Source organism: Bos taurus, chromosome 12, assembly GCF_002263795.3.
Source record: "Bos taurus isolate L1 Dominette 01449 registration number 42190680 breed Hereford chromosome 12, ARS-UCD2.0, whole genome shotgun sequence".
Lineage (NCBI taxonomy): Eukaryota > Metazoa > Chordata > Mammalia > Artiodactyla > Bovidae > Bos > Bos taurus.
Window position 1 is genome coordinate 78,715,893 of NC_037339.1, and position 27,760 is coordinate 78,743,652.

Consider the following 27,760-nt stretch of genomic DNA (forward strand, 5'->3'; position numbering starts at 1 on the left):
AGACGGAGGAGTTCCTTCCAGGACAAGAATAACTGAAGCAGTTGGATAGAAACCTAGAACTTTAGGTTTGAAACCCTCGTATTTGCCTGATCTTTAAAAATACAATATTCAGAAAGCTAATACCTATGTCTTGCCTGACAAAAGGACATTGAGCCTTAATGAGTCAAACACGGAGAGTTCCTTAAGCTTCCACAGGGCTGTGTGTCACATAAAATCTGTCATTATTAATGAGAAACCTTGAAAATCTGATAGATGGATAAATACCCAAGAGGCAAGAAACGCACTAGACTCAACAACTGAAGGCAAGATCAGGTCCCTTCACCCTCAGGACCCACGTCCCCCTGTCAACTCACTCACTGAATCACACAACTGGGACAGAACTCAATTTCCATTAGTCAGAGATTTGTTACACAAAAAATTTTACTACTTTAAATGCTATTCATTTTATTTGCGGTAAATAGATCCATATAATAGGACATTCAGCAAATATTTTTTAAGATAAACCAATTCTCAATATGCTGACTTGGATTTCTGAAATTGAAAGAATTTATTAAGTGAAAAAAGAAAAAGAACAATATGTATGCAAAGTATAATGTTATTCTATAAAATGCAAATATGTATATGTTCATTATAAACTATACATAAAAAGAGAAGTAGATTCATTTCTATGGGTACTTATTAAATATCTGGAAAGTTTCATTTTAAACTGTTATAAGGTACTACCTCTGAAGTGGTTAAAAAAAAAAAGACAAAAAAAAGCAATAATCAACATTCATTTTGACATCATAAAACCTGAGTTGTTTCATTTTAACAAGCTTGGATATTTTTCAACATGGACTACTTTCATTATAATGTTTTCTTAAAAAGAAGTGTCCTTAAAATAGAAAACTAATAAGGAATTAGTACATGACGTGGAGAACTCTACTCAACACTCTACAATGACCTATATGGGAAGAGAATCTTAAAAGGAGTGGATATATATGTGTGCATAACTGAGTCACTTTGCTGCACACCTGAAATGAACACAACTTTGAAAATCAACTATACCTCACTAAAAAGAGTTTTAAATGTGTGCCGGCCCTTCCTCAGGGTCGATTCCTCACGCACCACGGAGGCCTCCAGCCCCCAGCACACCATGTGCGTCGTGCCTGTGGACATGTCATCCACAGCGTGCTTGGAAGACCTCCACAAGGTGGAGACGCACCTGCACACACCCACCCGGCCCTTCTGCAGTGGGGGGTGCGGGGGTTGCAGAGAGGGCCATTGCCTGCAGGAGGGAGCTGCCAAAATGATACACAGAAGGTCACTGGCAGCAAAGTCAAGGTCCAGAAAGAAAAGAAGACACTGTTGAATTCTGGAATGTTCATCCTCCCTTTAAAGAAGGCAACTCGACGTAGCAGTTAAAACAGCCTGCTCTACACACTGCTTAAAACTGAATCCTGAAGCCATATGTCATTAGCTGGGGAACTCAGAAAACTGCTTCTCTGTGCCTTATTTCACAATCTGTAAATTAGGGGTATTAACAGGGATATTATGAAGTTTAAGTGACTAAGTGCAGAAAAAGCTCTTAGAACAGTGCCTCAGACAAACATAATACGTATTCAACGCATGTCCCTTGGAGACAGTGTTCTTGTGTCTACACCAGTAAGTGGTCGGAAGAAGGGGTGATGGTGGAAGAGGTAGGTGGCAGAGAAGGTATTAAAACCGGGGCTCACTCGTTGTGCCACCTTCTAAACGTCTCCAACCAGTTAAGCTCAGACAGAACTGGGTATAAGCCCTCAAGATCTGACTTACTATTCTCTAGAGCTAGATGTACATACATAAATAAATAATAGTTAAATAGGCATAAATAAATAGTTAAATGATTACATGCCAAAGTACTGTATAAGCAGGGACGTTAGAATGGAAAGATTTTCACCAACTGCAACACTATTATTTCCATTTTGATAGAAGACCTCACATCAGGAAAATCTTATTTCTAATGGGCAAAACTTGAACTTTATACAATAAAAGAGAGTTGTTTGCCTTTGAAAAATGATCATTTAGTTTTTAAACTTTTGGTTTCTTCTAAATAGTGATTTCCCAAAAAACAGTTGAAATATGAATCAATAACAAAAATATATCCAACTGATACATGTTCAGTAGTACATCAATTATATGAAACAAAGAATTCCTGCATCATGACTGTCTATGGTCTTTACTGAGATTTGTTTTAAATTCATTTTTGATACTCAGTAGACACATCACCAAAATTAGAAGGATTTTCTAATATCAAGTGGGTATCCTAGTGAATGTATGAGGTTTCCTTACAAACAGGCTTTAACCATACACTGTTTTGTTAGGAGGCCTGATTGTCTGATGCTATCAGAAGTTCCAGGGCTGCGGTCAAGAGAGCACATGAGCTGTCGGGGCCCAGTTCAGCTTATGCTTTGAGCATTTACATGCTAACACGGTATCTGTGTGTGTGCACGCTTGCTCACGTGTATTCTTAACTCTCTACTTGAAAGTATGATAGGCATGTTTTGGTTCATGTTTGTTTTTACCTCCATGACACAAATCCATTCTCTTCATCACCACAAAAATACCTTTCTTAACATAAATTAGAGCTCCACAATGAAGGCATGGAAAAGAAGGACTCACATGACAAAATTTCCTTTTTCAAATGTTGTAAATGTTTACCTGAGATACAATTCTACAATGAATACCAGTTAAACCCTAGAAAATTTTTCATTCATCAATTCAGATAAAATTTATAACCACCTAATAAATGCCAGGCATAATACAAAAACATGCTTTCACATATTGCATCTTAATATTCCTCTCCATAGTCTCACTTTTAAGATATAAAGTTCTTTCCACATTTTGGTGATTTAATCCAAATACCATGGACTCCTGCATTCTATACATCTTGCTAGTTTTCACTTCTACATTTTTTTCCCCAATACCAACTAAAAGGCAGCTCTTCTATCACTCAGATTCCCTAAAGAAAAATGGATACAAGGAATTTTGAAGTTAGTGCATCTGAAAATGTACAGTGGTTTAAGTAAAGGTACAAGCTGCTTTTCCAAATAAAGTTTCATTTTTAGCCCTTCATATCTCAGCAAAATTCTCCTTGTACAGTAAACTTTTGAATTATATAAAGTTAAAAAAAAAAAACTCACGTCCTTTATGTGTTAACTTTCTGAAATTCTAAATAGAATTCCATTGGGAAACTACTTATAGCGGTTTAGAAAAGAAATTAACCAAAATTAACTTTATGTTAAAAAACAAGCAATCCTCAGGGAGAAAGATTTACTTTTCCACATTTACAACTTTTTCTGGTACCTAAAATACAATGAAAGAAAACATTACAGTATACAGAATATACATAGAGTGAGCAGACTGGATTTTCAATAAAAATATTATTTCAACCCAAAGTATGAGGATGATTTTAAAACAAAGCTGAAAAGCTATAAAGATTAGAAACTGCTATAAAACCTTTGAAGAATGAATTGATTATCCATTTTCACCTTCAGCCATCCTAACTTTGCTTTTACTTGGCAATAATTAATACCACAAAAAGCAGTATCTTAACATACACCCAAAAGGGGGTCCAGGGGGTATAAAAACCTGCTTTGAAGGAGGGGTCCAGATTATGTCTTTTGTCAGCTTGTTGTGATTTTTAAAACCATGGTGCATCATATTCTTGATTTCAAATTTATGAACCACATGTGGATACAATTACAAGAAGACATTATTGGGAAATCCTCCAATTTTGAAAACTAACCTATAAAATAATTAAACTACTTGCCCCAAAATGTATACTACTTGTACTTCTCTGCGGCAGATAAACCCAAGCATTTTAGCCTAGATGGAAATATCTTGATTGAAAATGTTGAATGTCATGAATGAGATGGAACAGGTTAAAAAGGAACGATGGAGCTTTTCCTCATCCTTTAAAATTAGGTACATTATTTTAAGCCAAAATGGTATTCCACACAGTGCTAGTTACTTAATGAGCTTAAACCTCAAGAGGTAATACAAGATGAAAATAAGTTCTCACTTCAAGTTTATGTAAATCATAGGTAGTATCTCCGCAGTAAATTGAGAAAAATTGCAAATAAGAGGGCAATCATCTTTGGAAGTCGATGTCAAGGAGGAAAATGACCACTCCCCCTAGCTAATCATTCACACCTGTCTCAAGTTGCCTTCGGTGGACTTTGCTCTCCTTTGAAACACTATTCTTCATGTTCTCCTGTCTTAGCCAAGCCAGTTCCCACTGTACATTCACCCTAAATGTTGCAAAATACCCACACACACAACTGCATCAGCAGCAGATACATTCATTCTGATGGTGCACAGAGCCGATCTGTTGAATAAGTGATGCAGAAAACAGGCCATGAACGCCAGGACGTAGGGTCTCCGCACCTAGGGCATAAACTACAAAGCAGAGAAGAGAGCAGATTGCTGCCTCGTTTGAAGGTAACTCTACAATATCTCCTAGTCAAATGCTATCACTTTCTTTTTTTTTTTTAATTTTATTTTTAAACTTTACATAATTGTATTAGTTTTGCCAAATATCAAAATGAATCCGCCACATATGACTTTCTGATTCATAGAATTTGTAATGGAGACAAGGAGGGGGTGGGTTAAGACCTCCGCATTAAAATTCCAGAACAAATAATATCTCAGTGTCTTGATAATAAATTTAAGGAGTGAACTGTAAAATAGTGCAATGTTAACTGATACGCTCTTTTCAGAGCCCCTCATTTCAAGACAGTCAAATCAGAGTAGTCTCACAGTAAAATGTAAACATCCTCATCAACAGCATTTCAAATGCCCAGCTGTCATCCTGTAATTATCTATGGCCCAAGAGAAGCATTAGCGCAAACAGGACAGAATTTTTTAAATTTAAATAACAGTCCAATCCAGGGCTGATACAGCAGTATCATGGTGTCAGGAACCCAGGCTCCACCAGGCTTATCTCTTGAATTCACATCCTCCTCTCCACTCTCAAGGCCGCCATCTTAGTTCAGGACGCCATCTTCTCTTCCTTAGACTATCGTCATGGCCTTCCTTCTAGTGTCATTGTTTCTGGGCAGCTTCCTCATTACTCCCATAAACCAATGGGATCTGAGTGTTCTCAAGAAGATTCTAAATTAATTACCATGGGAGTCCAGGCCCTTCAAATTATGGCCTGGGTTTACAATTCCATCTGCATTTCCAGCCAATCCTCACACTCTGTTGCCATTTTCCAAACACTTCAAAAACTCTTGTTCTTTCCTGATTTTTGCTGTACTGGAACTTCCCTTCTCACCTCTACTCTGTCCTTTCTCAGCCTCATCACTCTTCAAGGCCCACCTTGGGTGTGATCTCATTTGCTAAGTGCTCTCTCCTTTCTGGGCTCTTCTGCCCACCAAAATGAGCTCAATAAATATTTAATGAGCATAAAGCAAAGTAAAGGACTAGAGATAGTGACATAAATAAGAGTGCTTCTGCCCAAAGTGGTTAAATATTTAGCAGATGAAATGGAAACTTTACTCATCAGAGTAAAACATTATCAACAGGATAATGGCAATATGATCAGACTGCTATGGGGGCACTTAATCTCGCCTCCAGACAAAATCGAAGGTTCTACAGCTATGTACAATACTACTTTCTTAATTTAGTACTTGTATGGTCAATAAATACACTTGTATCTTTCTTCCCTACCAAATTATGAGTTTGTGGGGAAGGGGGCCCAGGGCAGGCCACTCCAAGATATGCTTCAATAGAATATTGATTATTTTGAATTAAGGTTACTTAAGAAACAGCCAATTCAAGAGGTACACTTTGACCCTCCTTTGTCTCTCTGAAAGCAGGAAATAAATCTCCCATGGGAAGGGACCACTCCCTGCACCTGAAGGTAGAAGGAAAGAGAGAGTTCCAGGCCTGAGAAGCCTATATAAATAAACTTATCACTTCTTTATTAATTTACTACCCAAACTTTGCCTAAACTCCTTAATAATTAAGCACCCAACCTAAGTTTCTTTGTCCTGTCAATTCCTCTCAAATTTATTGTTTCTTTGTCTAAAAAACATAAAAATTGCTTGCACTAGCCTCTTTTTCGTCCTATTTCTGAGAGACTCCATGCTAACCAGTTAAACTTGTTTCTTTTTCCTCTATTTATCTGTCTTGCATCCATTTCAGGCATAAGAACTCAAGAGGAGTGGGTGAGGAGATTTCCCGCTCCCCAACACTACCCATACCACTATTTCATTTACTGCCAAAACAAATAAGAAGGATTTCATTTTGACACTTATTTGCGAAGTCCATACAAATACAGGAAAAAGAATTCAAGCTTTAAATAAATATATTGCAGCAAAAAAATTTAAAACCTGATTGAAATAATACTGAGTTATCTTTAGTCATATTATGAAGAATAAAAAAGACATGCTAACTAAATCCAAGTGGAAAAGATTACTTTTTTGAGGTACTGAAAAAGAAAAAGATTTACCTTCCATGGGAAAAAATTAATTATCAATAACAAGCCTATGTAGGTCAGGAAGCAACAGTTAGAACTGGACATAGAACAACAGACTGGTTCCAAATAGGAAAAGGAATATGTCAAGGCTGTATATTGTCACCCTGCTTATTTAACTTATATGCAGAGTACATCATGAGAAACGCTGGGCTGGAAGAAGCACAAGTTGGAATCAAGATTTCCAGGAGAAATATCAATAACCTCAGATATGCAGATGACACCACCCTTATGGCAGAAAGTGAAGAGGAACTAAAAAGCCTCTTGATAAAAGTGAAAGAGGAGAGTGAAAAAGGTGGCTTAAAGCTCATCATTCAGAAAACTAAGATCATGGCATCTGGTGCTATCACTTCATGGGAAATACATGGGGAAACAGTGGAAACAGTGGCTGACTTTATTCTTCTGGGCTCCAAAATCACTGCAGTTGGTGATTGCAGCCATGAAATTAAAAGATGCTTACTCCTTGGAAGGAAAGTTATGACCAACCTGGACAGCATATTAAAAAGCAGAGATATTACTTTGCCAACAAAGGTCTGTCTAATCAAGGCTATGGTTTTTCCAGTGGTCATGTATGGATGTGAGAGTTGGACTGTGAAGAAAGCTGAGCACCAAAGAATTGATGCTTTTGAACTGTGGTGTTGGAGAAGATTCTTGAGAGTCCCTTGGACTGCAAGGAGATCCAACCAGTCCATCCTAAAGGAGATCAGTCCTGGGTGTTCATTGGAAGGACTGATGAAGCTGAAACTCCAATACTTTGGCCACGTGATGCAAAGAGCTGACTCATTTGAAAAGACCCTGATGCTGGGAAAGATTGAGGGCAGGAGGAGAAGGGGACGACAGAGGATGAGATGGTTGGATGGCATCACTAACTTGATGGACATGGGTTTGGGTGGACTCCAGGAGTTGGTGATGGACAAGGAGGCCTGGCATGCTGCAGTTCATGGAGTCACAAAGAGTCGGACACAACTGAGTGACTGAACTGAACTGAAACCATTTAGGCATAGCTTTTGATTCTACTAAAGAGTGAGTTATCACATGAAACACAATAATACTTGGTTATTTTAAGAGATGTATACACATGAAAGAAAAACATTGAAATACCAGTGATACTGATATATAATTCTGCACCAAGCTCTTCTAATCATTAATTTGTAAATTTAATGCACTCCAAAACTCAAATTAAATAGTTAACTCAACTTAACATTTAGATCAGTTGATTCTGATCTTCAGGTATTGTGGTTGTTAACTTATTTATAGAGAAAACACACTCTTATTAATCTATTTGAAAAAAAGCCCAGTCATTTAGGATGGCACTAATTTCCTAATTTTGCAAAAAAAAAAAAAAAAAAAGTGAATCTGGGAGAGGTTTCGCAGTTTCTGCTTTTCACATGGTAGATCAGCTGGGAAATCAGAAATAGGACTCCAGCCTATTCAGTGAGATAATAAATGTTCAAAGAGCTTTGTAAACTGTAAAGAACTATAAAAATGTACGTTCCGTACAAGCTGGATTAGAACACTCTGTGCTCATAGAGACTTCAAGTAAATTCTGTGACAAAAGACTCCTTTTCCCAAGGCATGAGACTGCCATAAAGATGAATGTTTATTGTTATTCTGAAAGGAAAAACAAAAGGCATTTCCTTGAACTGAAGAAAATAAATAACATTTTATTTTTTAAATATGATGTCTCTATCAACGGTTTTCTGACAGCTGTGGGAAGCCCTTTGTCTTATTGCCATTTTGAGTAGCTTGAATGAGTTTCTCTCTATCCATCCCTGCCAATTTATAGCCAAGATTCTTTACCCTCATATTTAACATTAAACAGGGAGACATTTGAATTTTTCATACGATCTTGTCTGGAAGAAAAGTCTTTAACTGTGATTTAACTGCACTTGAAAAAATCTTAGCCCCAACACTTTCAAGTTTCTGGTCTCTACCTGAGAGAGAGGATGAGCCAGACCACTGGAGATCATTTGGATACCCTGGTTCATGGAGGTGGGTCTGAAGGTAATTGTTATTGCTACCTTTTTACTAGAGAGAACATGCTGTGAGTGCCACAGGACTTTGGTCTAAGCTTTTTAAACTAGTTGCCAACAGCACAAATGTGCACATTCATACTGATGTGCCAACATTGATCTCCTCAGTAAACACTCAAAGGATCAAGAACTGTTGTGTTGCAAAACGCTTCGGGGGCCACGCTTGAGGTTGTGAGCCATCAGCAATGCTTTACTCTGACATGACTTTCATGTCGATTTGTTCTGATGGTTTCCAAGTTTTTATAAAAGCCAAACCTCACAGTGGACACAGTTCAATTTCAGAAACTTGCTAGCATGTCCACAGTAACTCCTACCAAGTCCTCGTCTGCAGGCTATGTTCGTCCACGCAGTCTCAGACTCCAGCCTCACCACTTTAGTTCTTCCCTGTTTTCTGCTTAAGAATGTTTCCTGTTTACTACTGCTGAGGAGGGGGGAAAGAATTGTGGCAATTAGAGAACTTCTCCGTAGACATTTTCATATAGAGCCACTTCCACTTAACTAGTATTAAGTGGATACTAACAAGTATTCCACTCATAGAGTATCAGTTCAGTTCAGTGAAGTCGCTCAGTCGTGTCCGACTCTTTGCGACCCCATGAATCGCAGCACGCCAGGCCTCCCTGTCCATCACCAACTCCCGGAGTTCACTCAAACTCACGTACATCGAATCGGTGATGCCATCCAGCCATCTCATCCTCTGTCATCCCCTTTTCAACAGACCTATTGGATGTTAGATTATAAAATGGCAGAGAATGGCTCTTGATAACAAAATTTAAGCTTGTTTTACCAAAAGGCACCCACAGCGCCCTCACTGAAACTGTCCACAGCACCCCGCTGACGGTGGTCAGAAACCAGTCTCCCAGTTCCTCTGGGACAGCCCAGTTCCTCTGCGGTTGGTCATCAGCCCACAGCAGAGTGAAGAACCTACTGTCTGTGGGAGGAAGGCCAGAAGGGACTAGAAACCCCACACATATATGGGTGAGCTCTAACCCTTTCGCAGAGTCACGAAATCTGAGACCTAAGCTCTTGAGTCCAACCTGTTTCCCCAACTGGGATCCAGAGCCAGCTCCTTCCCAGGTAAAAAATTTCCTTTAAAAATTCACTGAATTCCACAGTCTTGCTCTTTTTTTTTTCCCTCTTTTTATTTGGAAGATAAATGCTTTACAGTATTGTGTTGGCTTCTGCCATACATCAACACGAATCAGCCACAGGTATACATACGGCCCCTCCCTCTTGAACCTCCCTCCCATCCCTCTGGGTTGTCCCAGAACACCGGGTTGAGCTCCCTGTGTCATATAGCAGATTCCCACTGGCTGTCTACTTCACACATGGTGATGTACATGTTTCCATGCTACTCTCTCCACTCGCCCCGCCCTCTCCTTTCCCTGCTGCATCCACAGTCTGTTCTCTGTGTCTGCACTTCTATTCCTACCCTGCAAATAGATTCCTCAATACCATCTTTCTAGATTTCATGTTAGTATATAGTATTCGTTTTTCTCTTTCTGACTTACTCCATTCTGTATAACAGGCTCCAGGTTCATCCCATACTCAGGAGTCTTCTCACCATGAGGCACCTCCCTTCTGGGAGGGGGCTTTTCCACAATCCAGTTACTAGGTAGGGCTGCCCTTCCTACCTAATCATCCTTTCAGTCACATGGGCCAGACAGTAACCAAGGAGAAACCAAGTTCTTAAGTTCTTTTGAGACATGACCCCTTTGAGAATCTCCAAGTCTGAGTCCCCCGGTGAGGAAATTCAGACTATGCTCAAGCATACAACATTTTATCACCTTACGGGTCCCCAGAGAACTATCCAAGGACTGGACTGAGGAATCTCTGGGAATGGAAAGTTCTAAGCAGATCTGAAGACAGAACCCCCAGTTCAACTTTCAGTTTTGTTCCTTATTGACTATAAGACTTTAAGCAAGTCAATTAAAATTCTTCAAGTCTCTATTTTCTCATTCACAGGACAGTAATTCCTGCCATCACCACACCTCTGGGTTCTATCCATAAAAATCAAAATTTTGTAATTATATATCCCTATGAGGTTAAAGGCAATGGCAGCCCACTCCAGTACTCTTGCTGGAAAATCCCAAGGATGGAGGAGACTGGTAGGCTGCAGTCCATGGGGTCACGAAGAGTAGGACACAACTGAGCAACTTCAGTTTCACTTTTCACTTTCATGCATTGGAGAAGGAAATGGCAACCCACTCCAGCATTCTTGCCTGGAGAATCCCAGGGATTCTGGAGCCTGGTGGGCTGCCGTCTATGGGGTCGCATAGAGTCGGACACAACTGAAGTGACTTAGCAGCAGCAGCATGAGGTTAAAGTATGTCTTTTAATTAGAAACCTTGGAGTCATCTTTGAGTCTGTTTTTGTCTCTCATCTACTCACTCACCTTGGTCAGGTCCTTATGCCTGAACCCCAATCTCTGCTTCCCAGTTGTTATACATATGCATTGTTACATATGAGTAAGTAAACATAAATATACATATATAACTGGAGAAAGAAATGGCAACCCACTCCAGTATTCTTGTCTGGAGAATCCCATGGAGAGAGGAGCCTACTGGGCTACAGTCCATGGGGTCACAAAGAGTCAGACACCACTGATCGACTAAGCACACACATATACACACACACACACACATACATATATAACATCTATATCTACATTTGTGTATGTAAACATACAAAATTTTATATGTGAATACAATATATATTCATTTATCTCTCTGCCTTTGTTTGTTGCTATGAGACAGTCATGTTTCCAAAATGAATTATTGTTTGATCTAAATGATGTTCTTACTAATCACTTCTACAGTGGCATAAAGTTAGCCAAGATAGAGAATTTAGAGCATAGAGAGAGAGAAAGAGAATTTGCTGATGGGGAGGTGGGGAGAAATGGGCACAAATAGGCAATGAATCAGCTTTCATTGAGGAAGTTTCTTCTCACTCAATAGAACAAAGATTTTGAAACAGATATTAGGAAGATGTGATGCAGAAGTATAGCATCCTGTTGGCTTACGGGTCTTCACAGACTCTGGTAGGAGCTGACTCATCTTAACCTTCCTTCCCCTGGAACCCTAGGAAACGCCAGGATCCCCAGTTGACAGGCCCACTTCTGAAAGACTGTACAACTTTCAAGAGTAAAATATGAGTGACTAAAAAACATAAAGGTACTAGATATTAATCAATGTCATACTGGTGTTCTGGATTATCATATTTCTGAAAATAATTAGATTTATAAATATCACATGCTCCTTGATTAATAGTCTAAGTATCAACAACATACCATCACATGAAAGTGACGAGTCATGGCATTAGGGAAGCGATGGAATCTGTGATCCATGTATGGATTTGGTGAGCATTCTGGCTCATGGGTGGTGCCAGTCACACAAGCCTCACATGTGTGCCCGCCACTGCAGGATTCTGCCTTTTATAAACTCTGCCCACATTCTGCCTGGGCAGTACAGCACTGACTAAAACACTGAAAATACCCCTCCCTGCCAAGAAGCCAGCAGTTACTTCTATATTCTGTCTTCCTCCCTACAACAAACTCTTCATAAAAAATGTCCAAGCTTGTTCTTTCTCCAAACTTCACAATGTGATTTAAAACATAAAATAATCTCAAACACATAATATCTTAAAGAGGAAAAACACACATTTGTTGGGAAATAGGTTACAAAAATTCTCTTCTGCACAAGCCTAGTATATCATTTTTTAGTACAGACCTTTACACCAAATTTGCTTGGAACTACTAGATGTGACTACAACTTCCTTACGCACTATTGTGTGACAATCACTATGAAAAGTACCACTTTACAATTCAGTTAGTTTTAAAACTCACTGTCATAAGCAAGAAGAATTCTAGAGTTGAAGGAAAAACACAAAGTAAGGAAGTAATCCAATAGCATTAGATGGCCTCAAAGGGAAAGAAAAAAACCACCCAGGAAAATACAGAATTCCCATGTATTGCTATCTTCTCTTTTTGCATAACAAATCACCCCACAACTTATCAACTTGAAACAGAAGCAAATATTTACCATCTCACAGTTTCTGTGGGACAAGAATTATCTGGGAGCATCTTAAGACATAACGTACATGACAGAATTGGTAACAGTTTTAGAGATTTATCAGTCCTGACAAGAATGCAATGACTGCATTTCAGAGTTACTCTACAGAAGTCACTATTTCCTCACACGTAAAGAAAATACAATTCATCTGCTCGTTAATGTTGATATTAAAGGCCCACAGATGCCATCTTTCAGGGCCTCTGTCCCAACAAGAGAACTATGTAAGAAGTAACTAGACCTGCCTCACCCCTTGACTCAGTAACATAAAAAGCTAAGGTATAACTGGATCCTCTGGACCTAAATGAATAGGCATGTGTGCATGACAAGTCGCTTCAGTCATGTCGCACTCTTTGTGAACCCATAAACTGTAGCCCACCAGGCTCCTGTGTCCGTGGGATTCTCCAGGCAACAATACTGGAGTGGGTTGCCATGCCCTCCTCCAGGGGATCTTCCCACCCAGGGTTTGAACCTGCATCTCCTGCAACTCCTGTGTCGCAGGCGTATTCTTCACCACTGAGGCACCGAGGAAGACCCCTAAATGAATAGCAGAAGAGTCAATTAGGAGAAGACTTTTCTTTAAGAGAATCCAGCCATCACCACAGACATCACGCCGTTTCAGAGGATTTGTCCCCGAGAGAGTTTGTCAGGATGTACCGTGAGCTCCCAGTCAACAGACTAGTCAACTCATCAGTCACCTCGCTGAGGGAACGATCACGTGTGTCTCTGTGACCTAAATCATGGGACCACTGGCCCACGTGTCACACATCCGGGTCACACAGCCAGACCCTAGAGCGCGGGGTGGGTGGAATGTGGGTTTTCAGCCTCACGGAGGCTCCGGCCACCTGGGTCTTCTTCTGTCACTGTCCTTCCCTGGAAGGCCCCCGAGGTGGCCACCACAGAGCCGCAGCACAGAGAAAAGAGCCTAGCACGCAGCGGCTGCCCGCCCTCCCGTCTGCGGAAGCTGGACCGGAAACCGCCCCGGAGTATCCTGCTTTCTTCCGTCCCGTCGTCAGAGGTACAGGGCCTGAGACGCGCTGACGGGGATCCAGGTGCCCTGTCTCACCAACCGCCATCTGACGGGTCAGCTCTGCTCCTTGGTGTGTTCCCCTGGCTGCAGAATCGATGGGTGAGTAGATTCTCAGCAGAATCGATGCTGAGTCATGGTGATACAGGATCTTGCTGCAGACCTTACTGAATGGGATATCATAAGGTCACACTCTCTCCTGAATCCATGGAGTCGGAAGTGGCTCTTTACCTGTTCGAGGTTAAGCATTGCCACCTTACAGTCTGGGTGTTTGAGAACCTCGCTCAGGACCTCCTCAACTGGTGTGTGTCCCCGAATGCACCCACGTGAACCTACATTTACAATCCAATAGCATTAGATGGCCTCAAAAAGGGGGGGTGGGAGTTGGGGGCGGGGAATCACCCAGGAAAATAAAAAATTCCCATGTAATAATATTTATTATAGTGCATTGGCTATTTTTTGTATGAGGTAATACACTTCTTGGAACATGAAAGCCTTTCTATTAGCATCACTGCTTGTTGTTTCCTGGTCTCAGGGTTTATGACTGAAGCTTTGAGCTACAGAACTACCACTGAGAATTCCAAGTTCAGGATTTGGTCTGTCTCAAACTGCCCTAGCAGAATTCTTCAGCTGCAAAATGGGAAGAACAATTCTATTGACACCCCAAATTAAAAGGATTATAGACAATTACATTTTAAAGGAAATGGTAACAATCAGAAGAGTGAACACATTATTAAATACAAAGATTAATTTTAATGAGATCGCTATGTTGTCAGATACCCGGATTATTTTATTTAACCAAAGGTGGTGAAGAGTGAATTTTCCACTATGCATCCAGGATTATTCTTGTAATATCCCATAGATTTATCAAAATAATAAAGCATACATATACAAATACTCCAGATCTTATAATTTTATGTTTCTCACTCAAATGTAGTTATTTATTGAGTACGGTTTGATGCACTGTGGGTACCAAACAAGTGTTAGAAGTGGGTCCCTGCTGCTAATGACCTTTAGGCCTTGGGAAAACCACACACACACACACACACACGCACCAAAAAAAACTTAACCCTTTCTTTTATGTTCAAAACTCTTCCCTCATACAAAAAGCAAAACCAGCCAGAAAACTCATTCAAATCTCTTAACTCCTGCTATAATTACGCTATTCCTGTCATCGAGTTATCAGCCATAAACTTGCAACAACGACTAGCCACCTGGATTTCTATATTCCAGGTACATTCCTAAAACACAAGTAGGTCTCACGGACTCAAAACTTTATAAAATCAAAACTCATAACCGGATATAAAACACTCATCATGGACCCATCTTCAGTTCAGTTCAGTTCAGTCTTTCAGTTGTGTCCAACTCTTTGCAACCCCATAGACTGCAGCTCTTGCCTATCCTTAAATCTGATCACCAGTTCCGCAGGGTTCACTGTGTCCAGAGCACTCCCCACACCATGTCTTCTTACAAAGAGTTCTGCCAGGTGATCCATAGGCTGCTATGTTGGAGGGTTTTGTCTTTTCTCTCTCTCCTTAAAATGGCCTTAACTCTCCTCTTCTCCAACAAACTTTTATTCATCCTTGAAAACCCCAGTTTCAATGCAAACTACTTAACTATTTTAAGTTAATAGCCCCTAAAACCCAGGGGCTATGGTGAGACTTTATATGCATTATTACTATCAGTCCTCACCACACCCCTATAAGATATGTGTCATTATCTCTACTTTACAAACAGAGATATGAGACTGAGATACAATGATAATTTTTGCCTTAGGATACTTTTGAACTGTGGTGTTGGAGAAGACTCTTCAGAGTCCCTTGGACTGCAAGGCGATCAAACCAAACCTAAAGGAAATCAACCTTGAACATTATTGGAAAGACTGATGCTGAAGCTGAAGCTCCAGTACTTTGACCACCTGATGCGAAGACCTGATGCATTGGAAAAGACCCTGATGCTGGGGAAGATTGAAGGCAAAAGAAGAGGGTGACAAAGGATGAGATGGTATTGCCAACTCAATGAACATGAGTTGGAGCAAACTCCAGGACAGAGTGAAGGACAGGGACTTCTGACTTGCTGCCGTCCATGGCAAAGCGTCAGACACGACTTAGCGATGGAACAAGAATAACAATGAGGAGATGTGGAGATAAGACTCAAATCCAGGTTTGTCTGACTCCAGAGCTACATGAATACTTAGTAATGATGTTACATACTGACTTTTAGCACGTAGATTCTTTTAAAGGTTCAAAGGGAATGCAAAAGTGCTCAAGTGAGTTGACATACAGATAAGCAGTCTCAGGACAGATAAGTTCCTAGGCACGAATGCAGGCGTGTAGGTATCTGTGTGTGGTCACATACAGCCTTCTCTAAAAATTCTCCTCCCAAATCAAAGAGCTGTACAAAAGCTCACCTTCCGGTATACCTCAAGTTTCCTAGATGGTACGTTGCAGTCCTAAGAAACCAGCACATTTCCAAAAGGGTCTCCCTAACGGGTGCAGGCAGGTGAATACAAAAGCAATCTGCCCATTTCTTCTCTGTTTTCCCAGGTACAGGAAAGTGAAATGATCCTAATACTCTAAGAGCAGACTGTTCATCTGAGTCACACCAAGTAACTTGATTACTGCTAAAGTAGAATTTGAAAATGAGTAAAGTGGTTCTTTATGATCAGCCTTTTGGAAGTCATTCAAAAGTGCAGCAGTACTACTTCAAAGAGGATAACTCGAATTTAAATCTCACTCTCTCTTTAGCGTTGTTTATCAACAGCTCAGTATTTAATTGGGACTCTTGATTTATGTTATGTAATTTAACTAGTATATAATTTAAACATTCATAATTAAGTCACTATTGGAATAAATGGAATAAACACAAGATGAAGTTGGATAGTGAGGCGCTCATCACCAGAGGAGTTCGATCAGACAGGGAAGATACTTGATACTGAGTTTCCAGAACCATGGTTCTGAACCTGGAATGCACACTGCAACCACCCAAGGAGTTTTTTCCAAGATGGAGGCCCAGGTCCCACCCACAGAGATGCTTATAAAGCTGGAGTAGACGAAGCATGAAAACAGGTTTGTTTTTTTTACCTCAGGGCTTTTGAAGCTCAAGTCACTCAAATTGATGGCCAAGGTGGACACCACTGCCACAGAAGGAACTCGGGCACTGGATGGAAGGTTGGAACAGGTGCCATTTCAGGACCCTTCCAACCCTGAGAGTCCAAATGGTTTTTTTAATTGGAGGATAATTACAATATTGTGTTGGTTTCTGTCATAACTCAGCCATAGGTATATATATAGGTCCCCTCCCTCCCGCCTCCCACCCACATCCCACCACGCTAGGTTGTCACAGAGCACTGGGTTTGAGCTCCCTGTGTCATACGGCAAATTCTCACTGGCTATCTGTTTTATACATGGTAATGCATATGTCTCAAATGCTACTCTCTCAAATCATCCCACCCTTTCCTTCCCACACTGTGTCCAAAAGTCTGTTCGTTATGTCTCCGGTAAGTCTGATTGTGGATATGATCCATGCTACAACATGGTACTAGATTAGACCTGAAGTTTCTCTGGATGTGCAAATTCAGAATAAACTGTTGCAGTGATATTGTTTCCTGGGTGTAGCTTCCAAGTACAAAGAGGCCGCTACTATTCCTTACACCTCCTTCTTGTAGTATCCTATCTTCTGCAGATCACCAATTGAAGAGATATTAAAAGTGAATAATTCAATCAACTCAATGAGGAAATATCTACTGAGGATCGATTATCTGCAAAACACTCCTCTGGGCACTGAACATTCAATAACAAGTTATTGGTCTCACTGGAGTCTCAGATCTCACTGGAACTGACAATTTAACGGGCATGAATGGCTGCAATACAAAACTAAGGTGATAACTTTGAAGTTTAAGTGCATGATAGTCCATTTAAGAGAGTACACCCAGTTGGCGAAGAAAAGACTGATGCAGGCAGAAGTATGTTATCTTATTTTCGTAAGCCATGGTGCAAAATCCATACCTTATATGTTTTACTAAAGGGGAATATATATCAAAGGAAAATGTAGAAGTTGTAGGTCAGCCTTTAGGTATACCAACACGTACATATACCTCCCTAAACATCTACCGGAAGAAATTCTATTAAGCAAAACCTTCTAGAGATTTTTTTTTTAACCAAGGGCTAAAGTGAAATTTTCTAGAGTGACACAGATATATTGTTGGTTTATGCAATTTAACCAAATTCCCAATAACTTGAAACAATTGCCTAAAAACAGCCACCTTGCTAGTGAACCATGCTGATCCCACAGGATGAAGAATACTTGAGGGCTTCCCTGGAGGCTCAGTGTAAAGAATCCACCTGCCAATGCAGGAGACACAGGTTTAATCCCTGATCCAGGAAAACCCCACATGCTGGGCGGCAACCAAGCCCATGCGCCACAACTACTGAGCCTGTGCTCCAGAACCCAGGAGCCACAACTACTGAGCCTGTGCTCCAGAACCCAGGAGCCACACTACTGAGCCTGTGCTCCAGAACCCAGGAGCCACACTACTGAGCCTGTGCTCCAGAACCCAGGAGCCACACTACTGAGCCTACGTGCCGTCACTACTGAGGCCTGAGCACCTAGAGCCCGTAGGCGACAAGAGAAGCCACTACAGTGAGAAGCCCGTGTGCCACAACTAGAGGAGGCCCGGCACAGCCAAAAAGAAAGAAATAAATTAAATTTTAAAAAAGAAAGAACACTTGAGGGACTTCCCCGGTGGTCCAGTGGCTAAGACTCCGTGCGCCCAATGCAGGGGCCCAGGTTCAATCCCGGGTCAGGGAACTAGATGCCACAACCAAGACCCAGTGCAGCCAAATAAATAAATGAAATAAATATTCAAGAGGAAATAAAAAAGAATACTTGAGATATGAGAGAACATCAGCTAGCCGACATTTGCTGAACTCTATTTCAGAAAACTAAACTTCCACAAACAAGAATTCAGAGAGGCAGAGCTGGAGTCAAAGGAAGACATGGACTAAATCTATCATGTGTGTGTATTAGTCGCTCTCTTGTGTCCAACTAACTCTATGCGACCCCATGGATTATAGCCCGCCAGGCTCTTCTGTCGGTGGGATTCTTCAGGCAAGAATACTGGAGTGGGTTGCTGTTCCCTTCTCCAGGGGATCTTCCTGACCCAGGGATCAAACCCGGTCTCCTGCGTTGCAAGTGAACTCTCTCCATCTGAGCCGCCAGGGAAGCCCTACCTATCATAATAACCAGCCAGTCGCCTCTGGCTGACTCCACCTAACAGAACTGGAGCTGCAGAGGGTGCTGGAAAGGTCACTCGCTCTGATAAAAAGTAGCACCCCCGCTGCCACAGTCACACCCCGGAAACGAAATCCACGTTCATGTGTGTTCCTGTTAATCTTCACCACCAGACGCAGGGTCGAGCTAGACGCAGGAGCCTGGCAGTCACCAGGAGGAAGCTGTGTTCCGTATCCCTGATTCAGCCTGGGTACCAGTCACTGCTGTGCTCGAATCCGAGCCCTCAGACAGTGCATCCAGATAATAAAATGCTTTAGATGAAGAGATAAGACTTGGGGGTAAACTAATGACTAGAAACTCAGCTCTTCGGCACAAACTATAATTCTTTCATGACAACAATATAGAAGACTTATCTATTGTTTTTAAAGAATCAAGCGTATCATATAAAATCTACCTTCTAAATAAAATAAAGACCCAACCTTTGGATGTTAAGACTATTTACATGGGAAGCTATATTTGGAAACATGAACTATAGTTTCTATTTTAAGACTGTGTCCTCCAGATTTCAGAAACAAAAAACACTCACCTGAATTCCTTTCCAGACAAGATAACTGCTTCTTAGTTTAAGAAAACCCAACCTCAACTCAGCAGATAAAGTGTCAATAAAAGTCCTCTGCCTCCTTTTTTAATATAATTTTTCAATCCCGCTTCTTAAAAAAGATCAACAACAGATTAAAAACTGTATACATAAAACAGAACATCATAAGCAAAAGAACAGTGTGTCCTAATGTATCCTCCTCCTTTATTGAGTTCAAAGCTAACTGAAAGGAAAAAAGAAACCTATTAATTTAGAAGCTGTAGATTCTAGAGTCCATTTATTACATTGATTTTTGGATTCTAAGGAGTAAGCCAGCTAATTCTGCTTTCAATAAAGATGCCTGGCTGGCTTATTATTTTATTAAGCGTTGGAGTCTGTGAGGACCCTGTCCTGGGCTGTCTTCTCCTTCCATGCCTTCTCTCCTCTGTCCTTCATTCATTCCTAAATTTTCATTTACCAGCCACATATGGAAGCCAGCATGTCTTTCTGTACCCCAGCCCTGTCTTCTGAGGAGTAGATATGCGTAACTACAGTCTACAGTGTTCTTAAAGTTATACGTTCCTCCTGCACAGCCTCTTCCAGAAAGAACTTCCACTAACACATAATTCTAAATAAAGTATATATCAAATGATACATCAAGTAACTTTTAGTGAAACCTCATTGCTTCTGGTGTCATATTAAATATACAATAGGAAACAATTTAATGATTGGTTGATTGACATTTTGAATCAGGTCAACTTCACTTGGGCTTCCCTGATGGCTCAGCAGTAAAGAATTTGCCTGCAATTCAGGAACTGCAGGTGATGCAGGTTCACTCCCTGGGGTCAGGAAGATGCCCTGGAGGAGGGCACGGCAACGCATTCCAGTATTGTTGACTGGAGAATCCCGTGGACAGAGGGGCCTGGTGGGCTACAGTCTATGGGGTCCCAAAGAGTTGCTGTAGCCCACTAGGCTCCTCTGTCCATGGGATTCTCCAGGCAAGAATACTGGAGTGGGTCACTTGCTAGGTTCCCTAAGCTATCTTTTCCTAGCACATGAAAATTATGTATTGTCCAGTGGTACTGTCAAGAAAAAGAGAGTCAGTTATTGGGGGTCACTCCCATGTATTGACAGAGAAGGCAATGGCACCCCACTCCAGTACTCTTGCCTGGAAAATCCCATGGATGGAGAAGCCTGCTGGTAGGCTGCAGTCCATGGGGTCACTGAGAGTCGGACACAACTGAGCGACTTCACTTTCACTTCTCACTTTCACGCATTGGAGAAGGAAATGGCAACCCACTCCAGGGTTCTTGCCTGGAGAATCCCCCAGGGATGGGGGAGGCTGGTGGGCTGCCATCTATGGGGTCGCACAGAGTCGGAGGCAACTGAAGTGACTTAGCAGCAGCAGCCCACCTATTGATAATAAGTAATCACCACAAATCCAGTGGTGCCTGGTGTTAGAAACAGCCCCGGTCACCTGGGTCCTAGGGTGGGAAGTGTGCTCTTGGGGTCCAAGCTCCCTCCCAACAGATCAGAAGTCTCATTTACAAGCCTAGCAGTTCCTACAAGGCTCTTGAAAGAGGCAAATTCAAGCTAGACTTTAAATATCAGGTTATTTTTTTTCCTGAAGAAAATAAATGAGTGACAGAGCCTGAAGTAGCCAGGTAGAAACAAAGAAACGGGCTACAGTTTTCACGGATAATACAAAATTGGCAGGATAAGCTATTTACAGTTTTCAGGGTGTGAGCAGCAAGGCTAGTAGCAAAACTCAGACTTAAATACACAGTGTGAGCGGGGAGATGGGGTTTGGAAAGGAAGGAAAAGAAAGAAAAGCCCAGGAGCAAAACAGAGTTCGAAGTTGCAAATGAGATTTTTAAATTCAAAGAAGTAAAAAAAAAAATAATTGGGCAATGAATGATAGAAAAAGTTTGCTTTAAAATGTGCTTTCTTCACTTAGGTTGCTGTTATTTAGTTGCCACACTGTGTGTGATACTGCGACCCCAAGGTCTGCAGCACTCCAGGCTTCCCTGTCCTTCACCACTTCCCAGAGTTGCTTGAATTCACGGCTATTGAGTCAGTGATGCTATCTAACCATCTCACCCTCTGCCATCCCTTTCTCCTTTTGCCTTCAATCTTTCCCAGCATCGGGCTATTTTCCAATGAGTCAGTTCTTTGCATCAGGTGGCCAAAGTATTGGAGCTTCAGCTTCATCATCAGTCCTTCTAATGAATATTCAGGGTTGATTTCCTTTAAGATTGACTGGTTTATAACTTCATTTATAACTAAGGTAAAAATCCTCAGTGAGAATAACCTATAAAGTTTACCTCAAAATCGTGAGGTAATTATTATTAGATATTAGCAATCGAGGAAGATAATAATAAAAATAACGTAAAATATACTAATCAGAAAAGCCTATTAAATATTTTAATATTCATTTTGGCATATGTAGATGACTAAGGCTCAACTCAACAAGATATACAGGAAAAGCAGATAATATTGTAATATTCTAGCAGGTATGTGTGACAATGTTCTTTAGCTTCAGAACAATATATGAACTTCAAAACTGTTTCTTTGCAGCCAGTCCCACTTCAAGCAAAACACAAAATGTTCCAGTCTCCTTTGGCCCTGAAGGCTTGTGAGTAAAGAACTGGTTAGGCCCATAAAGTACAACAAGGGACTCAGGGAAAACATGGCTTCTACCGGGGTTGGCCAGGAAGTTCCTTTAGGTTTTTCTGTAACATCTTATCGGAGAAGGCAGTGGCACCCCACTCTAGTACTCTTGCCTGGAAAATCCATGGACGGAGGAGCCTGGTAGGCTGCAGTCCATGGGGTCGCTAAGAATTGGACATGACTGAGCAACTTCACTTTCACTTTTTACCCAAACAAACCTTTTGACCAACCCAATACCAGGCCTCTCAATCTGACTCCATTCAGCCTTTACTGGGGCATTTTAGTTAATACTATAGGATACACAAGTAAATTCTTAGGGTTTTGCTGGTGACTCAGCAGTAAAGAATCCACCTGCCAATGCAGGAGACATAAGAGATGCAGTTCGATCCCTGAGTTGGGAAGATCCCCTGGAGAAGGGAATAGCTACCCACTTCAGTATTCTTGCCTGGGGAATCCTATGGACAGAGAAGCCTGGCAGGTTACAGTCCATGAGGTCGTAAAAAGTCAGACACAATTGAGGAACTAAACAACAATAAAAGTATTAACTATAGGTAAAGCTTTAAAATTATATCAATTGATAATAATAATAATTTTAGCATAGATCACCCACTGGAAAATGTCGGAAAGAAAACTAAAATTGTTTCTGGAAAGGAAATGTGAAGGAAGGGGCTGATAAATAAATGTCCACATGCCGGGTGTTTCCGCAGGCACTTTACTTACATGTTCTCCTTCAGTCACTACAGACATTCAAAGGAAGTATGCTCTCTCTACTACCAAAAGCAAAATACGCCCAATAAACAGAAACAACTCTGAGCTAGAGAGGAATTACAGGTAGGATTCCAATCTTTAACTCCAAAGTTCACACAGTAAAAAAAAAAAAAAAAAAAAAAACAGCAACCAAAATTGTTTTTTAGATACACAACTATTAATAGGAGTTGTCAAAGAAGACAATAAGGACACAGAGGCTCTGCGTGGCCTTTAGACAGGGGTCACAGAACTGGCCATCTCAAGCAATAGGGCTGGGGACATCTTGGCAAGCACAAGCCAAAAGAAGATAGAGAAGATCCTTCATGTAGAGGACGACATTAAAGACGGAGAGTTTTCTATGATTCCTGTTAAAGAAGTGAAGTGAATTCGCTCAGTCGTGTCCAAAACTCTGTGACCCATGGACTGTAGCTCACCAGGCTCCTCTGTCCATGGGATTTTCCAAGCAAGAGTCCTGGAGTAGGTTGCCATTTCCTTCTCCAGGGGATCTTCCCAACCAAGGGATTGAATCCGGGTCTCCCACATTGTAGGCAGACGCTTTACCATCTGAGCCACCAGGGACTTAGGGAAATACACAAATCAAAATTCAGATTTTTAAACATTTCGTTTTTTAACATGATAATAATAGCATCAAAAACCTCTGTGAAAGTGGTTATTTGTACTCAGAGCTCGATTCCCCAGTTTTAAATTGGAGATATCTAAAATTAAAAATATTAAGAAAAATATTATTTTCAAGTAAATCAAACCTATTCTGAACACATTCATTCAGCAAAGCCACCAGGCATCAGGAAGTAGTAAGTTTCTCACTGGACATAAGGAAATAGCCAAGACGTAGTCCTATATTTGATTCATTTGTATGTATCACATGTATCGTGTGTATCCTGAGGGAATGTGGAGCTAGATACACACCCATGTATATGCACATATACACATATGTACAGAATTCAATGGGTAAGCCTTTACTGTATGTTTCCGGATGTTAAATGTGCACACAGATTAAGGCAAAAGGATGCCAGCATGCTGTAAATAATTCCACCTTGTTCCCTTCCTTCAGCATTTTACTTGGCTGTGCTGGGTCTGGGTTGTGGCGTGTGGGATCTTTTGTCGCAGCACACAGACTCTCTAGTTGCAGAGAAAGGGCTCTGCAAGTTGCAGCGAGGGCTTACCTGCCCCTCAGCATGTGGGATCTTAGTTCCCCTATGACCACCAATCGAACCCACATCCCCTGCATTACAAGGCAGATTCTGAACTACTAGACCACCAGGGAAGTCCCTCCACCTTGTTCTTTTTTGTTTTTTTAATTTATTTATTTTTTAATTGAAGGGTAATTGCTTTACAGACTTTTGTTGCTTTCTGTCAAACCTCAACATGAATCAGCCATAGGTGTGCATATATCCCGGGTGGGGAGGGAGACCGGAGGGAGGCCCAAGAGGGAGGGGATATATGTACACCTGGTTCTTAAAGCTTAGAGGCCCACGTAAGCAAGTTAGGAAAGGGAAGTAAAAATCACCTCATAACTGCACTCTTCCCTGATGATGTAATTACAAATAAAATATCTTTGATGTCATAAAAAAAAAAAAAGCTTTTATTTTTAAGCAAATAAAAACCATGATCTTTCAGTTTTCAAGCCAGGCCTTTTGGAGCTTTGGTCATGTATCCTGAGATGCACCTCCCCTGTGTGTGTCCCACTAGTGATGCCTGAAAGACAGAGAATAGTAGCACTGCTCTGAATTTACTACTCTGGTTCAAGCCTTCTCTTAATTCCCCATGCACAGCCAAGGGAAGGCTGCAATACTTAAGTATAAGGGAATTAAATACTTGGAAAGAACACAAAGAAATCAACATAGAATGCCATGGAACTGGACAGTCTAGCATACAGTTTAGCCATTTTCAGCTTGCAGTTCAGTACATGGATGGCTCCCTACTCAGCCTCCAACCTGCCAAAATACCTACTAACATCTAGCAGCCTAATACTCAAACCCAGGAGAAGTTGGGAGAGCATGACATTTCTTTTCCTAGGTGGTTAACTCCCACTCTTAGGGTTCAGGTTCATGTCTGAACTTTTCCACAGATGACTGGCCCTGAGACTGTCCACCTACTTTAGGAAAGTCTCTGCGCATTTATAGTGACAGGGCTTTGAAAAGTGAAAGTGTTAGTACCTCAGTCGTGTCCGACTCTTTTTGGCCCCATGAACTCTAGCCCTCCAGGTTTCTCTGTCCATGGGATTCTCCAGGCAAGAATACTGGATTGGGTTGCCATTTCCTCCTCCAGGGCATCTTCCTGACCCAGGGATCAAATCCAGGTCTCCTGCATTGCAGGCAGATTCTTTATCATCTTTACCCAACTGGAAAATATGGTGATTTTTTTAAACAAAGCTTAATATACCTAAATATATATTAAGGTATAACAGGAGGGGTTGTTCTCCTACAACTTCAGATGACATTCTTATCACGGAATATTTAAGTTTTACATGAGATATTTCTTGAAAAATCTGTGTGCAGGTCAGGAAGCAACAGTTAGAACTGGACATGGAACAACAGACTGGTTCCAAATAGGAAAAGGAGTATGTCAAGGCTGTATATTGTCACCCTGCTTATTTAACTTATATGCAGAGTACATCATGAGAAATGCTGGGCTGGATGAAGCACACACTGAAATCCAGTTTGCTGGGAAAAATATCAATAACCTCAGATATGCAGATGACACCACCCTTATGGCAGAAAGTGAACAGGAACTAAAAAGTCTCTTGATGAAAGTGAAAGAGGAGAGTGAAAAAGTTGGCTTAAAGCTCAACATTCAGAAGACGAATATCATGGCATCCAGCCCCATCACTTCATGGCAAATAGATGGGGAAACAGTGGAAACAGTGGCTGACTTTTTCAGGGGACTTCAAAATCACTGCAGATGGTAACTGCAGCCATGAGACTAAAAGGTGCTTACTCCTTGGAAGAAAAGCTATGACCAACCTAGACAGCATATTGAAAAGCAGAGACATTACTTTGCCAACAAACTTCCATCTAGTCAAGGCTATGGTTTTTCCAGTAGTCATGTATGAATTTGAGAGTTGGACTGTAAAGAAAGTGGAGCGCCGAAGAATTGATGCTTTTGAACTGTGGTGTTGGAGAAGACTCTTGAGAGTCCCTTTGACTGCAAAGAGATCCAACCAGTCCATCCTAAAGGAGATCATCGTGGATATTCATTGGAAGGACGGACGTTGAAGCTGAAACTCCAATACTTTGGCCACCTGATGTGAAGAGCTGACTCATTGGAAAAGACCCTGATGCTGGGAAAGATTGAGGGCAGGAGGAGAAGGGGACGACAGAGGATGAGATGATTGGATGGCATCACTGACTCAATGGACATGAGTTTGGGTAAACTCCAGGAGTTGGTGATAGATAAGGAGGCCTGGCATGCTGCAGTCCATGGGGTCGCAAAGAGTCAGACACGACTGAGCAACTGAACTGAACTGAGATATTTAAGAAGTGAATTGGAATAAGTTTAAATAAAAGTATAATTTATATCTCAGTGAATTCTGAGCCTCATGGCATTAATATTAAAGCTAAGTAGGCAAAGTAAATATAAATACAGTTTTATTATTGTCAGTATATTAATGAAATGACTGTGCTTTGAACATTTTAGATAAACATCAATAAGTCAGAGAACTATTTTAATCAGAGATAAATATATAAAAATTGCTCTTTCCATATACCTATGAATAGTCTGTTTTATTTTCACAATGGTATTAATTTCCTTAAAGTCCTTGTAAGTTTTACAAGGGTATTAATTTTTTAAGTGCTTATAAGCTAAACTACAGTAAAGGTAGGCATTAGATAAGCATGCCCATGATAGCCAAGTAAATAAACTTAAAAGTACAAAAAAAAAAAAATGCACAAAGACCCCAAGGGCATTGCCAGTCGGTTTTGTGGAGCAATAAACCAGTTTCCAGTCATAACCTATTTTACAGTTATTGCTACTTTCACTGCATTTTTCAACTTGAACATGTACCAAATTTATCATGAAATACTACCTAAGGACAGCTATGGACTCCTCCATTCCACTTAGAATACTCCAAATCCATCCTTCATTTGGTCCAACAAGCAGAATCTCATGACATAAGTGGCAGTGGTAAAAGGAAAAAGAAATGAGAGAGCAAAGGGCAAAGGGGAAGGAAGATACATGAGTTTATGATAGAGTTTCAGTTCAGTTCAGTTCAGTTCAGTCGCTCAGTTGTGTCTGACTCTGCAACCCCATGAATCACAGCACGCCAGGCCTCCCTGTCCATCACCAACTCCCGGAGTTCACTCAAACTCATGTCCATCGACTCAGTGATGCCATCCAGCCATCTCATCCTCTGTCGTCCCCTTCTCCTCCTGCCCCCAATCCCTCCCAGCATCAGAGTCTTTTCCAATGAGTCAGCTCTTCACATCAGGTGGCCAAAGTATTGGAGTTTCAGCTTCAGCATCAATCCTTCCAATGAACACCCAGGACTGATCTCCTTTAGGATGGACTAGTTGGATCTCCTTGCAGTCCAAGGAACTCTCAAGAGTCTTCTCCAACAGCACACTTCAAAAGCACCAATTCTTCGACGCTCAGCTTTCTTCACAGTCCAACTCTCACGTCCAAACATGACTACTGGAAAAACCATAGCCTTGACTAGACAGACCTTTGTTGGCAAAGTAATTGCTCTGCTTTTCAATATGCTATCTAGGTTGGTCATAACTTTCCTTCCAAGGAGTAAGCGTCTTTTAATTTCATGGCTGCAGTCACCATCTGCAGTGATTTTGGAGCCTAAAAAAATAAAGTCAGACACTGTTTCCACTGTTTCCCCATCACCTCTGTCAATATTGCTTCTTTAGCTCCAGGACAGACCATCCCCAGCAACTCTTCCATCTG

The 27,760-nt window shown here is 41.1% G+C and overlaps 1 protein-coding gene and 1 long non-coding RNA gene across 2 annotated transcripts in view; one reads left to right on the forward strand and one right to left on the reverse strand.

Annotated features, from left to right (window-relative positions):
* Positions 1-27,760, reverse strand: part of FGF14 (fibroblast growth factor 14) — a 637,636-nt gene that overhangs the window by 588,520 nt on the left and 21,356 nt on the right. The gene's annotated exons all lie outside the window — the stretch shown is intronic.
* On the forward strand, positions 13,344-16,381 carry LOC132346793 (uncharacterized). The gene is made up of 3 exons (XR_009496743.1): positions 13,344-13,725; positions 15,400-15,786; positions 16,170-16,381. It is a non-coding gene; the product is annotated as an uncharacterized lncRNA (long non-coding RNA).